Source organism: Anser anser, assembly GCF_964211835.1.
Source record: "Anser anser genome assembly, chromosome: 2".
Taxonomy (NCBI): Eukaryota; Metazoa; Chordata; class Aves; order Anseriformes; family Anatidae; genus Anser; species Anser anser.
Window position 1 is genome coordinate 146,702,808 of NC_139721.1, and position 13,306 is coordinate 146,716,113.

Below are 13,306 nucleotides of genomic sequence, written 5' to 3' on the forward strand. Positions count from 1 at the left end.
GAGCAAGACGCTGTGTTATGAGAGTCCTACGGTAACTTCCCACATTTCCCTGAGTTTGTATGCCCAGGGAATGTATCCCTCAGCTCCTTTCACCTCCTACCAGCTGGAAGCTACTGCTAAGTTTGTATAAATGCAGCCACTGTTTTACCTTGTGCCTTAAGCAGTTTGCTTCATTTCTTCAGGATTCAGCTCATTACAGTTAGATGGTGCTAGAAACTGGCGCCTTGGTGTGCTGCTAATGGGGCCGAGCACCAGTGAGTGCTGGTGCAAGTGCAGGAACAAACCAGCAACATCTGAAATCTGGATCAGGCCTTGGAGAAGGTGGCTGTAGGGGCTACAGCCCTCGGATCTGTCTGGGTAGGGAGGATAAAAGATCCCAGAGAAGAACCAAAACAGAGGGCAGCAGGGTGAGTGATGGTCTCAACTTGGTTGTTACAGGGTAAAGTGCAGCATTAATATAGGTGTTGTGTGGAGCCTTACATGGTATTTAGCTTTACATGGTTTACATGGTTACATAGCTTTACATGGGATTGTTTTACTTCAGTTGATGGTGGGAGTCATTTCACTTCTTGGAGGTCCCTTTCTTTCCTCCCCGTGCACCACCACTGGGTGTGATCCAGATTGGCTTCCAAGTGGGAGAAGGAAAGGAAACACACAATTATTGATTTGCTCTGCCACAGTTTGAACGGATTCCTTCTGAAACAAATGAAAACTTGTTCAACTGGCCTGGAAAACACGAATGCACATGAAGTTATGTACTGCCCTCTGTCACCCTGTCACACTGGGAGTTCATCACAGAGCGAGACAGCATTGTCCCAAGCAGCCTGAATTATAAATCCTAAAGGCTGTATTACACTAAAAAAAATCCCTAGGCGATGGCAAGAGTTGGTCTCTCTGCTTTACCTAGGCAGGGGACATCAGCCTACCCAGCTCAGCATCTCATTAATTTTTGAGGGGTATCTTTCTGACTCTGCCCCATTCCCAGCTGGTGTCTGACACTTCAAAATATGTAATGAAGGAGGAACTGAAGGCAGTTGATCAGAATCTGAGGTAGAGCAAAATTCCCATCACCTTGCTTGTAATTTGCAGTCTTTTCCACTCCCAGTCTGGCTGGTGAATTAGTAGGTGATGAAAAATATACTTCTCACAAAGACATGATCTAGTGGTGGAAGATCTGCCACCACTAGGTAATGTGCTGCTTTTCCAGATGCACTTCCACCCCAAAAGAATTTAAATACACTATTGGAAGCTGCTCCTGATCTGACCATACCGTGTAAGCTTCTTAATCTTTTATGACGGCACCAAGCCTCAAATACCTCAAATGATATTGTGCCTGTGGGCTAACAGCAGCCTCTGTACATGGGAGCAGCTGAAAGGTGGTTACAGACCATCTTTGCCATCTTTGTTAATCCTTTCAGATCAGTACTCAGCATAGCTTGGCTAAGTTTGACTTTGCTCTAGCTTGTGAAAGCAAAATAGTGTACCCACTGTGTCTTGAGGTGTGATCTATGAAATAACTTACATACAGTTCACTTACTGTGAACTTACACAATGCAGAAGGGAGCTTGCCACAGTGACAAGGCACAGAAGATGCCTTGAAAAGCTGAGAAGAAGTAATAGGTCCTGCTGTAGCCAACCCATGCTCACAAGAGCAAAAGTGCCCCAGTTACACCGATGCTACTGAGAAGTGGGTATTTCTGGCTTTGTGGGGTCCTCAGACACCATCCCCTAAAAGCAATACTAGCATCAAAACGTTGGACATTATTGTTGTGGATCTTGTGAGAAGGACTGAGAACATCAGCAGGGGAAAAGTTTTTCCTTCTGTCTTCAGCTATATACTGGCTGAGAGAAGTAAGTAGGAAAAGCACATGAGTATGGCTGATGGCTGTTTGAAGACAGGTGCAAACTATGAAGGAGCAAACAAGCTAACGGCTACAGTGAAAACATTTAAAACCAGATTTAACCTGAACGTTCCCCTCTTATCAAAGACATGGAGAGACTCCAGAAGTAATTCACTGAAGAAAACTACCCCATCCAGAAGAAATACCCTAGGATTTAACAAGTGTCATCTGATGAGGACATTTCTACTTCGACTGTTTTGGAGGTAGACTGTAACTACCTGAAATGAGTAAGTTATTATTATTTTTTTATACTTCCCATTACCTTCTTGGACCAGGATCAAAAATGCCAGAATGTCACAAGAAAAGCTGGTTTTGCAGGGTTTTTGGCCTGTGCTTGAAGTCAGAGAGCTGGAAATTTTTGTGAGTGAAAGTTTCACTCAATCCTCATCTGCTGAGTTACAGGGATATATGTAAATGCCAAATAAACATTAGCCGTCAGGTACTTGACCGAACTCCAACTCTGAAAACTATGAAGACTACCTAAACCTTCTTCTGAGTATTCATTTTCTTTTAGTGGAGGGAGCATGTAGAGAAAAGATGCATGGCCCCCCAAATGGATGCAACTGACACCATTTTCAAGCCTCAAACTCTTAGAATGCCCTTTGAAGAACACTTAAAATAAGTCTCCAGTACATCTGGATAGGTTAGAAACCAAGACAGTTCAAAACATTCCTTCCTGTTCTGTTTCTAATAACTTGTACTTTGGAATAACAATTAATTCAGCGCCGTGATTAGGTAATCTATGGAATCAGTGTATCATTGCATTTTTGTTTGAACCATGACTGCAGGGAAACAAACCTTCATGGGCCAGGCCATAAGCCAGCTACCTGGCTTTAGGAAGAAACGTGCCTTGGGCAGGCTAACCTTAAAGCCTATACTTACACGGTTGCTTGCACATTTTTCTGAAACATCTGGTATTAACCACTGTCAGAGCAGAAACTAAATACTGTGGATCATTAATCAAATGGGGAAAGTATGATGTGATTAAGGTGCAAATGTTTCTCGTGCTAGGTCAGTTTTGTGACTACATTTTAAATATTGGAAGACTCTCACAAGCTCTAAAAAGCTCCTTCCATTTTTCCAAAGAGATGCAGGCAAGGCCAAAACAGGTCCGCCAGAGCTGAGTGCCCCCCATGCCAGCAAGGCCCTCTTTTTTTCTCCCATCTCTGGTTCTCTGTCCACCTTGTTCCTCGGGTCTGTCTTAGCTGTGATAGCCAGCAGAATGAGAACAAGGAGCTGATTTCTGAGAACAAGTCTAGGAACTAAAATCTTCTGCTTCCTGTTCTTGTTTCTGACTTGATTTGCCATGTAATCTTGGGAAGTCCTTTAGGGAGAGATTCCCATCGCATTAGAGTGTTAAGAGTGGGGAAGCATTTCCATTCAACCTTCTCAGACCAGTTTACAGTCTCCCTGTGAATGTTTTAATATTTGAAAAATAAGTTAACATGAATTTTACAGGGATTCAGAACCAAGGCCTGGTTATTTACAGAACAAACTCATGCAGAAGGTAAAGCAGAGAAGGGAAGCCTCTTGCCTAGGCTCACATACTGTGGCTGTGGCAGAGAGATGGGAATAAGCCTTGTCTTCTGAAGTCAAAGCTAGTCCACAGCCTTATTTCCAGACTTCCAGAAAGTGTCTGCAAGTTAATGAACCAGCTAGCTGTTTGTGCATTCCTGTCATCTTAGCTCTCGATCTTGATACTTTTCTGCCTTGTTAAAACGGCTTGACAGCTTGACAGACCCAGTCTTGGAGCTGGAAACCAAATGAAGTCAGTGATTGTGAGCATTAGACAAATCTTAAAACGCTCCCCTGTCATGACACAAAAAGGGAGCTGCCACTCACTGCTCGGGCAGTGCTGCCGTGTGCACGGGTACAAACGGCCGGTGCCAGTGTACAAAGGTAAATGCCTCCTAACGTGGCTTAGTCTACAAGGTGCAGACTCGAGATAGCTGCCTCACAGAGCAATACAGGCACCGCTACTGACAAAATATACGTGCGTGTCCTGACAAAAGGATTGGTTTGTCCAAAAGCTGATGCCAGACTGCTTAATTGCCTTGGAGGCAAGGCTCTAAAAATCAGCAGAAATTCAAGCCATACCTGGATTAATAATGCAAATATGAAGGAATCACAACCCCCCCCCTTTGGGGTTTAAAGCTCTCTAAAGAAGCAGTCTGGACTGAGTATGAACTTGCTGAAATACTGGAGAGTAAATCCCAGGGCAGCTCTTGCATGCTATGGCAGAATCCTAAAAAAAAAAAAAGCTCTGCCTAGGGGTGGATCGAGTGTGAGGTTGTGTTGGGGAGTTCCTGGAGGATGGCTTTCAGCCCGTTGTACCAGGAGGGGTGTATGGAGGTGTCCCTGTGGCACTTCTCAGCTCTGTGCCCAGCTTAGGGAGGAAAACCTTGGGCTAGGACCCCCATGCTTTCCTACAGGGGATCTCCCTTGCTGATTTAGGAAAGAAAAATATGAACTGTTATTCCATCCTTGGCAAAAAGGAGAGACTCCAACATCAGGGCTGAGTAAGCTTCTGCCGTGCTTGTAGTCTACAGGCTTGCTTTTTGTTATGGTTCAACTGCAGCCAAAGCACACCTGAGACTATCAATTATTGTAATTAATATTATGGCAATGCCCCAAGCAGAAATTAGGTCCCCACTGAATGGTTTGCTGCCCTAATGCATACAAAGATGCAGTTCCTGGCCTTAATGGCTTGCAAGTTAAAAGGAGAAACAATGGTCATGTTTGTGGGATATAATAGCAGGGACAAATCGAGGGAGGGGGTGATGAGAGATGCATGGCTTGTTAGCTCCATTTCTTTCTGACTCGTTTGCTTTAATTATATTACATAAACCTGCATTCAGGGTACGTCAGGGGGAAAATATTGCTGAAACAGGAGACAAGGGGGAATACTGGAATAGGAGGAAAGACGGGGGCAATTACGGCCTGTTGGTGCACTCAGGACCCTGAATGAGATGTGGAGAGAGGGAATAGAAAAGAGCAAAAAGCGAGCAAGAGATAAAGCTGAGCTCACTCATTCAACAGCAACAGAGCAGGAAACTGATGGCTTCTCTTTCTTCTACTAGGAGTTCTTTTCTTAAAAAAAAAAAAAAAAAAGCTGGGTACCAGCCTTTCTGATTTCCTTTTTCACACAGTTGCTAGAAGGGACCTGTTGTGGCTCTTTTACTATCCTGGGGAAAGGAATGGCCAGGGAACTGTGCAGCTTGCCTACCCCGAGATGCTCCCACGGAGCCTTGAGCCAGACTAACCTTGAGAATGCTGTCAGAGCTGGTACAGATTGTTTTGGTGAAGACCATTGCAACATTACCTCTGGGCAGAGCAGCCAGGCCTTTTTCTAACCCAAAAGCCAAGCCAGCCCAAATCTTTCCAAAAGAGAAGAGAAGAGGACAAAAAAAAAAAAGTCTTCTTTCTACCCAGTTCATTAACTGCCCATCTTTTTGTTTTCCAGGCCCCAGAGCTCCTGCTGTCCCAAAGCTACAAGTGCTGCTGGCTCTTTTCTTCCATGACCAACTCTTGGCTCCACTGCCTGATGCTTTAAATGTACTAGGGAAGGCAGATATGGTGCTAACATTGCAACTGCTCTTTGTGTACAGGATCACTGCCTGGCCAAGACATACCTATCCTTTTCCAGGGACAACAATCCACTGCAAACCATCTTCAGTGAAGTATTCTTTTCATCTGCTTCTTTTCTCACCCTCCTAGGATTTCAAGGTATCCTTTCATCCTGAACAGGTGGCAAGCATCATTTGTTATTTTGCTCTGTACATCCCTTTTACATAGCAAAGTTCATTTTCATGAGTCCATATGGTTTCCTAGCTACAATTGCCTTTGTTAAGTGGCTATGAGGCAGTTCCAGCTTCTTCCCAGAATATGGCTCAGCTGAGTGTCTGATGCTCCAGCTCAGAATTTTAGTTATGAAACTGTTTAGCAGTGTCCCTTTTTGAGATCTATTTGGTGGCTCTCACCATGATGAATAGTGCTTTACAAGACTGAGTGTCAAACCGCACAAAAGCACACGAATAGCTTCCTAGTTTTATCAGGATTTTATTGACAAATGGTTTCCAGAACTTATTTCTGACCCTCGTCTCATAGCAAACAATGGTGCCTCCTTAAGCCAAAGTTTACCCTACATTAAGTATTGCCTGTAGCTACAAATCTAAAATGGGCAGATAAAAAAATAGAAATGAGCTAATTTGCCAGTGTTTCTGTATTTAAACTCTCCTCTCCTTTGAAGTAAATCCACAGGTATTTCATGATGCTGGCTTCCAGAGAACACAAGTATTTCCCCAGATAATTATCCTTTGGAAACTTCTGCACTAACTCCTTTTTAAAACAAAACAGGCAGAGTGGCAAGACTGTCAAGAGAAAAAGAAAGATCAGAAATGTTACAAGCTCAACAGCAAGGAACTAACAAAATCATGCAGGACGAGAATTGAGGCTCTTTATTTATTTATTTTTTCTCCTGAATAAACTACTCACCAGAGCCATAGTTGCTTTGTCTTTGTGGCTCGTGTAAATCTGAAATGTTTGGGTTATAATGGACATCATGCACAGGTCCACCTTAACGGCACGATGCATACCCTGTAGTAGATACCGACTAAGTTTGCTGCACACACACCAGAGCAGGAGAAAAGATCTGCCTTTGCACAGTGCACACATGAAAATATTCTGGACACTGGCAGCCAAGCTAGCTACGTGCATTTGCCGATATATTAGGGTCTAAAATAGAATAATAATTGTTGTTGTAATTGCTGTATTATAGTAAATTATAATACTATTTATCTTAATCATTTATTTTATATATTGGTTTTGCCTTCTGGGCATAGGTCCAGGAGTCCTGGAGAAATGTGTAAAATTCTCAGGTTCTGCTTAGACAAGGGAGAGAGAATTACACAGTTGAGGAAATGTGGTCAGAAGCCAGGCTGGTTAAGAGGTTGGTGACATCCTCCTTGTGCCCATTGCCCCAGCAGTGACACCAGGCCTAACTGGAAGGGAAAGGGCTCGTTCCCACTGGTCGCTAAATGGGCAGCAGTGCCGTGACACGACAAATCAACCTCAAACAAGTCAAATCCCACGGTGCATAAAAACAACCCCATACCTGGCAGGGGTTCTCTTCTCCCCTGCAGCTGGTGTTGCAGTTGGTGGTGGTGTTGCTTACAAAGATGAGATAAAAATACACCAGCCTTGCTGCAGGAAGCGCATTGGCACCGGCTCAGCCTCAGACCATGGCCGGCGCTCGCAGGGTCAGGGGAAGCCTTTCAGCTCTCCCTCCTAGGAGCAAAACAGCAACCAGCAGGCAGCCAAGGCCACCAGTTGTCCCACAGAAATGAGCACTCATCCCTGGACTCTCCCAAAAGTGGGATTAAGTTTCGCCCTGCTGCCGGGAGGGGGTGAAGGGTCCCGAGAAGGAGAATTCCCTGGCTTGCTCCTCGCTTCAGCTCATTAATTTACTTAATTCCACATTTGATGCTCAATCTGGAGCTTCCACGTGCAAGAGAAACTAATGGATAAAGCCAGGAGCACAGGACCAGTTTCCTCTATGGCATTTAAAACAAATTCCATGAACATGGAAGTAGGACTGGGCTCAGTGGTTGTTCTCTGACTGGAATGTGAAGTTAAGGGAAGAGTAATCTGCTGGGCTGCATTGGTGCCGTTCTACTAAAGTCAAGGAAGAACCTGGTATTTTAATTCCAGTCATGGCTTCCAGCCTCTTAACCATCTTAGTGACCCTTCACTAATACTTGTTATAATTTCCACACCCCGTTGTCATGCCCCATCCTTAGAAGTGTTCAAGGTCAGGTTGGATGGGGCCTTAAACAACCTGATCTGGGGGAAAATGTCCATGCCCACGACAGGCAGGTTGGAACTAGATGATCTCTAAAGGTCCCTTCCAACCCAAACCACTCTGTGGTTCCATATTTTATGTTAACTCTGAATATTTTCTGACAAAAAGAGGTCCAGTGCCTTAATTTTGATCACACTGTTGTCCCCTGGCACAGCTCCAGAAATGTATGTGTAATTTTTAACCCTCCATGCATACTGATTACTGATTCTGAATTTAAAACTGAGATAAGAAATACACTTTCCAACCACCCTTAAATAAGGTTTTAGAAACTTGTTTGTGCTACCTGCCTTGGCTGGTATCTGGTTGGAATGTGAGTCTTATGTCTCTTGAGACAATGTCTGCTTTTGATATGGTTGCTAAATCCAGTTCTTTTCCTTGTTAAATTTGGCTGCCTCAATGGAGCGATCCACCCTTCCACAGACCAGAAAGGCTGGTTACATTTTTCAGGCAGTTCTCTTTTGGGATGATCAGGTTACAGCAAATGTATCAGCAATTATACAAATAAAAATATACTTCAAGGGCCTGGGATTTTTTAAGGCAGCAATTCTAGTTCTAATTCAGTTACAGAGAAGATGGAGACACTTTCTTAGAGGTCAACAGCAAAGGAGGCAACAGAGATGAACTGCAAGAAGGAAATTCCAAATAGGAAAAAAAATTCCTCACTATTAGGGTGGCCAAACACCAGAAAATTTGTCCAGAGATAAGTTGTCCAAGTCTCTCTTGTGGAGACTTCATCGTTGCAGAGGCTCAAAACTCAACCAAAGCCCTGAGCAACCTGATCTAATACTGAGTTAGTCCTGCTCTGAGCAGAGGATTAGATCAGATGACCTCCAGAAACCCTTTCTAACCTAAATTATGCTTTGTTTCTATGAAAAACATTGTAGCTCCTTGTCAAACCAGACACAAGGTGACAGGCATACCACGACTTGCATGAGGAACAAGAAATACTAACATAATGTTCATTATTTCAAGTAGTTTTGCCAATATAGGAATACAGCCTATGTGTTTCATATTTATTATAAAGTTATTTTGTCTTCACTGGCTTTGAGTTTCTGGGATGATGTGACTGCCTATGCCTGAGGCTCCTGAGATCCAGCAGCTTTCCAGCAAAGCCAAGACCTTCGCTAAGTTCTTGCCACCAAATATCAGAATAATTTATCAGCTCTGCCTCACACCAGTTACAGAAGATGCTCCCGAAGGATATCTTTATGTTTGTCTTTCATTCTGGGATGCATAAATCCCTATCTAATCAATCACAGAAACTGCAAGGCTGGCAATTCACTGTGCTGCTTTTGTTCAGCCTTCCAGTGATGTGTCTGGTGAGGAGAACATTTCGCTTGCATACGCCCAGGAATGGTGACCGCCTCCGTGAAAGAAACCTGGAGAATAATAGACACATTCTTCTTGATTAGCAGAGTAAAGAGTAACTCTGTAACATACCCTGCAGCTATGATAAAAGAGATATAACTGGAGATGAAATAATAGAACTCAAATCCTGTGGAGAAGTAAAGACTCTACTATCATTTTTCTCTCTCTCTGGGGCATGCTTCAGAAGTGGGGCTGGACCAAATACATGGAATAATTCAGGCTTGGACTGACAAGTAATCACAAATTTAAGAGTTCAATATGTGAAGTAATTTCAAACCTACTCCAAAAAGAGGCAGGTTTGGGAGGGGTTTCTTTATGGAAAATATTTATCTGTAGCCAAGTCTAAGCCACGCATTACGTCTAACTCGATAGCTACCATAGCTATAGTCAGGGCAGAGGAACAGGCATGTCTGGAGGTCAATTTGCTTTATTCAAGGACATGCATTTAAGACTGTGATGCTTATACCTGGGTCAGATGAACACCACCCAAAGGTTTCCACTTCATAATGTTGAAAATTAAATATTTACCTTTGGAAATATGAAAAATGTTTTTGAATTTTTCTAAAAAATAAAATAAAATGGGGGCTGTTACTTTAAAGTAGAAAGTAATTTTGATTAATAATTACAAAGTTGCAAAATTAACCATTTTGCTCTATTTCAGGGAAAAAAAAAAAGAACTTCAAACTTTTAAAACTTTTATTTTTCCTTTTTTTTTCTTTTTTTTGGTTTTCTCCAAAAAAAATCTAACTCATTGGTTTCCATTCTACAGGTCCAGAACCACATACATTGTAGTAGGGTGGAGTCAGTATTTATAAAGCAAAACAAAAAGCTATTTAAGTAGGAAACATGGTTGCTAATGGGCTGCAGAATGCGATTTTTTAATTATTATTATTATTTTCTTGCCTTATTTATCAAATTATTGAGCATTTCCCTCAAAACCCTGTGATTACAAATATTTTAAGAAAGTGATTATCCTCTTGAAACAGAATATGTGACAGTTTGATTTTTTTTTCATTGATTTATGATCCTATTTAATATTTAAAAGTCATCCAGTCAGGGAAAACAGTATGTGAAAGTACAAACACACGACATGGACAAATATGCTGAGATGCTCAAAGGAAGCTCTTTACTAACAGCCAAAGGACTGAATGTTATTTGTGCAAGATATTCCACAAAGAAAGAACTTAAAAAGCAAAACCAAAAACATTAAAAAGCTTAATTCAGAATTTTTCCCTCTCCAAAAAATAATGCTAAATCCACAACAAACAGTTCAGCCAGCTCTAAACTCAACTGGGGTCTGATCCAGTCATTATTTTGGTGCTTGAAATCAAAAGGGATTTGATGGGAATGTATGATAGATTATTTTCTTCACGTTTTTAATTGGGTGACTTCTTCCCTTAAAGGGTCCCTAATTTTTCACACATGTCTCCAAATATCCTCTGCCAATACTAAATTCTGCTCAGATGGATTTTCTGTTAGAGAAAAATTTGGCAGTTACAACTCTTTGGCTGTAATCCAATAAATGCAAGTAGGAGGAGCCTTCAAATTGAAATGTTTTATGTAGATAGCATGTTACTTCTTCGTGCATCCAGATTTACACATTCTTGGAATAAAGTCATGAACTTTCTTTTAGTTCCTTTTGACTTTAAAAAAAAAAAAAAAAAAGGAAGACAAAAAAAGGGAAAAAAAGAAAGAAAAGAAAAAAGAAAAGAAAAGAAAAGAAAAAAGAACAAGAAAAGTATCAGTAACACAGAATCTTCTTCCAAATCATTAACAATTCTTTCTCTGGTCTTCAGTCTACCAGAAGTTAACTGGCTGTATTTACTGATGTCTACACATCTTTCTCCCTTTGTCCATGTTGTTAGTATATGCAACCCAATGCAGGCATTTTTAGAAATTAAAAGTAATTCGGTCAGATGGCTTGAATTATCCATAGTCTTCTTAGGAAGGATCAATCTTATTAAGCAGGTGAATGCCTTAAGATATTACGTCCTCTTTAGTTATTCCCTCTTTTAATCTTCTGAAAAGGGATTTGAGAGAAAGAAAGAGATACCATTTGTTAAATTTACTTTAAAAAAAAAAAAAAAGAAGACTTTGGGTGAATAAATTACACACACTCAAATCAGAAGGAAAATTGAGATTTCCAAGTTTGTAGATGAATATTTAAGTATGCCAATAATGAGCAGTTGAAATAGTAGAGCTGAGCACAGTAATGCAGCTTTAAAAGGGCCCAAATGGTGACATTCAGATTCCATGATTTTGAGTGATTATTTTTGCAACAGATTTAAACAAAATCTATCTTCTTATTCCAGTTTGCTGAAAAAAAATGACTTGAAGAATGGGTTGTACCTTACCACTGATGCCTCCTTTGTACAACATCAGAGGGCTGATATAAGCTTATGGCTAGAAAGCTCCCACATATAATTTCTGTTAGAGGGACAACTGTTTGTATGCTTGACTTATTGAGGACATGCTCATTACAAAAATCTGCATAAATTATTTCTTCTCACTCTCTCCCTTTTGTTTGTTTTTAATTTTTTATTTTGTTTGTTTCTCCTTGCAAGTTTGGGTTTATTGGGTAGTTACTGAGATTAACAACCATACCCCAATCTAAAGGCTCAACAGACAGGGCTACGTCAGAACGGGAAATTCTCTTTTGCAAGAAGTTCTGACATTTTTAAATATATCCAAGTTTACAGGGGAAAAAATCATAGAATTTGTAAATTCCCATAAAACAAATTGTTCCAAAAAAAGTCATGTCAATATAAATATAACATTTTGTTAAAATAATAATGGAAAAAAACACATTTTTTTTTTTTTAAATAAGAGCTTTTCTGAAAGAGGAGTAATAAATGAGAAACATTCCACTCCAAAAGCTCTGCAATGTGCCCTAACCAAATTTCCTTTTAAGTAACCATGAATATTTCCAATATGAATATCCACCTTGACTTCTTCCCACTGATGAATCAGCGTTTTCAAAACGGAAAACATTTATTTACAAAATGTTTGCCCAGCACTCGTGTGTTCCTTTGTGCCACCTTGGCAGCATAAAAAAGGCCATACAAGAATAGAAGAACTTCAGTCTTCCCTCAGTTTTCGCAACTACTCATTTTCACTTGAGATCAAGTGATAATAAAGGAGCAGGAGATAAGACAACAAGGAATGTCTGAGGAACAAACTTACAGTCCTTGTCCCCATCCATAAGATATTCAGCTACACACTTTCTCTCCTCTTTGACACCATTTCCACCGGGAAAAATTAACTTGGTAAATCTGCAGAAGCACCCTCGTTGTGGCAGTGATGTTCTTCCTTGGACATCTGAACTTTCCCTGCTCGTGTTTTTGCATTGATGACCTGCACACACGCAGCACCATGAACCCCACCCATCCACAGATGCCAGCATCATCCAAGGGAAGCGGTATTAGTCACTGTTTTCCTTAGTGCTTCTAGTGTAAAATACAACATTTTAGGGTTCTTTCATGGCCTGGTTTAATAAAACACCATTATACTCACATCGGATTGGGTAGGGTTATTTGCATTAGTGAGAGTGGCTAAGAAGAATATAGGAAATTGGACCTGGGTGTAAAGATAGCTGACGATTAGGCTTGGTAGTAAAAACCAGAGAAGCACAGGATTTCATTATATAGACCTGTACAGCACATTTCATATTCCTTGACTCACGATGCCTTTGTTACAGGTACTGGCTTTTTTTTTTTTTTATTTATTGGTTTTGGACAGGCTCCAGAGTCATGGGTTTACAGATTATTTGAACGCACTGAGACATTTTAAGTGGCTAAAATGCAAACATTTTACATTTAGTGAAAGATAACTTTGGAGCCTGGCTTTCCACTGCCTTGTACCATATGTAGCCATTACTTTACAGTAGGAGAAAAGTCTCAAAGTGCAGTTTGGCAGCTCACTGCTCATGACCTTTCCATGACGTTAACCCCATGGAGCTTTGAGAAACTTTCTCCAGTGTGACTGGTCCTGCTCTAGCTCTTCCCTGTTGTCCCAGCAAGATGATGGTGTTCGTACTTTATGCAGATGGGCTGCAGGGCTTTTCCCAAGCATAAGTGCTCCTGTGGTCATCTCTAACTTCAGTAACCAGTCTTTGCAACCTACCAGTGAAGAGATATCTGTTGCTGGATTATGCTGTATTACAGCTTTTCCTTTTATT

At 41.1% G+C, this 13,306-nt stretch overlaps 1 long non-coding RNA gene across 2 annotated transcripts; it reads left to right on the top strand.

The window, feature by feature from the left end:
* The first annotated feature begins 243 nt into the window (after positions 1–243).
* LOC310893652 lies at positions 244–9,670 on the top strand. 2 transcript variants are annotated; one of them, XR_014579181.1, is made up of 3 exons: positions 244–2,128; positions 5,365–5,627; positions 8,811–9,670. It is a non-coding gene; the product is annotated as an uncharacterized lncRNA (long non-coding RNA). The 2 variants fall into 2 exon arrangements; XR_014579182.1 differs by lacking the exon at positions 8,811–9,670 and adding an exon at positions 6,151–7,672.
* The last annotated feature ends 3,636 nt before the right edge of the window (positions 9,671–13,306 follow it).